This window comes from Rhinolophus hipposideros (assembly GCF_964194185.1).
Source record: "Rhinolophus hipposideros genome assembly, chromosome: 14".
Lineage (NCBI taxonomy): Eukaryota > Metazoa > Chordata > Mammalia > Chiroptera > Rhinolophidae > Rhinolophus > Rhinolophus hipposideros.
Window position 1 is genome coordinate 39330709 of NC_138060.1, and position 2617 is coordinate 39333325.

Below are 2617 nucleotides of genomic sequence, written 5' to 3' on the forward strand. Positions count from 1 at the left end.
GCACACATATGAACCTCAAGTTTGTGTTTTCAATTCCACGTTATGCTTTTCAGAGATTTAGCCATATTTATCATTCTTTTATTTTAACTGCCATATAGTGTGTATGTGTGTGTGTGTGTGTGTGTGTGTTATATTAACTTAATTGGCTCATACTTTATTGATGGACATTTTAGATCACTTCTATTTTTTAGAAACAGTGATGCAATGAACTTTTTGTTCGGCACATTTTCAATATGTATCTAGAATATATACCTACAAGTGGAATTTCTGGATTGCAGATTGTCATTGCTGATCTCCAAAGTGTTTTGATAGATTTATACACTCATTGGTGCTTTATGACAGTTTGTACTTTTCCACATGATAAAGTCAGACTTAAAAATACTGCCAATAAATGGGTAAAAGGGACACTTTATTAGTGAGACTGAATATCTTCTCTTATTTAACAATTTTAATATATTCTCTTATGAACCTCTTGTCAATATTCTCTATTTTTCAATTAGATTACTTAGCTTTTTCTTATTTATTTGTAGAAGAATCTTTGTATACTAATCCTTTTTTTATCTATTTGGATTGTATGTGTGCATGTGTTTATATGTGTGTTTAACAGTCCATTGCTTTACTTTTGTGTGTGTGTGTGTGTTTATGATGACTTTAACTGAACAGAATTAACATTTTTAGTATAGTCAAATATATGATTTTTTTCTTTATTATTTATGTACTTTGCATTTTGCTTAAGAAGTAGTCTCCTAATAAAATATTCTAATAAAATCCTCCCATATTTTATTCTAAATGTTGATCCTTTATTATTCATATTTAGGTTTTTATTCTATCTAGAATTTATGATTTACTTCTTCCATTTTATGCACAGAAATATTTAGCCCAACGCACATTCCAGCAACTGGGTGGGTCAACCAGAATCAGATGTGGTGTATATTAAAGGCTGCATTTGAAACTAGACTTAATTCTCGCCATTAGCCTTTAGGATGAGGTTAGAACACACTGAGAACTCCATCATGGTCTGCTGCCCTTTCCCACAATCTGGTTAAGGGTAGGTTCACCATTCTTCATTAGATATATTTTATTGTCTCTGACTACATCAATGTCTTAGTCTCTTTTCTGCCGGTAGACTCCATCTCTTTGTAGATTTGAGAATGCTAATAGACACAAGACAGGAGCCTGACAATCAGACACCACCCAATGGTTCATTCTCAAGACCCAAAACCAGTGGATATATAAGGAAGGATTGATACATTCCCTTCCACCACACAAGGCTGAACCCCAGGCAAGCAAAATATCCTGCTACATAATTAGTGGAGACTAAACATATCTCTTTTGTTGATGCTTTTTCTCTGATAAAATTTCTCTGTAGATATGGAGTGTATTTCACCTATGATCCTTTCATAGGGATATATTTGGTGATGACTTCACTGTTCTATAAAAATATTTGCTTACCTATTCAGAGAAGAGGGAAAGGGAAAGCAAAAGTCACTGGATTATTTATTAATAGCTAAATATTTGAAGCTTCAAAAATATTATCTTTGGGTAAAGTATACATTACAGAGAAATCATTAGCTGATAGCTGGAGCTGTTAGCTGTTACTGTGTAACAAATCACTCTAAAACTCAGTGGCTTATAACAACAGCCATTTATTGTTTTTCATGAGTCTATAGTTTAGCTGGATGGTTCTGTTCATCTGCGCAATGTTTGGATGGACTCGTCTGGACTTATTCATGAATCTGTATTCAGAAGGGAAGGTTGGATACATGCTTTGTAGTCTAAGAAGACTTCAACTAGGATGGCTCAGCTCTGCTTCACAGAGGCTCTCATCCTCTTATGCCTACCCCGGGCTTGCTCACATAGCGGAAGCAGAGGTCCAAAAGAATGCAGTAAAGCATGCAAAGGCCCTTGAGGTCTATGCTTGGAATTGGCACGCCATTACTTTCTCCACTATTCTATTGGCCAAAGGAAATCTCAAGACCAGCCCAGATTCAAGAGATGGGGAAATCAACTCTAATTCTTAATGGGTTAAGTTGTAAAGGTATGTGGATACAAGAAAGTCATTTATTTGACTGTGAATGAAATTTACCACAACAGTCATTATAGATGCCCTGTAATGTCTCCTATTGCTCAGGTTGTCTGACAAACGACTCTGGGTTATTCATGGTCATGAATGAACATTCTTCTACTGAATATATTTATATTCATGATAAGTGTTATGAAGGAAAAGGTCAGAGGCTAAATAACATAAAAAGGGAGGACTTGGCATAGGCTGAGAGGTCACAGAGATGGAAGAAGCTTAGACTAGGGTATGGCAGTGAAGAAGGATAAGAGAAATACCCTAGTAATATTTAGAAAATAAAATTGATGGATAATGTGGAAGAGGCATGTTTATAGCTTCTGTAGCTATCTAGAAGGAGATGTGATTGGCTGAGATCAGAAATATGGGAGGAGGTCCAGGATGGCGGGACAGACCATGATGTCTGAGCTAGAGATATAAGTTAGGGAGTCATGGGTATGTAGAGAGTATATTAAACCATGGACATGAACTGAGGCCCCAGGAATAGAATTGATAGCAAGAAAGCAAGCAGCTCCAGGCTAAGCCTTGAGAAACTCTGAA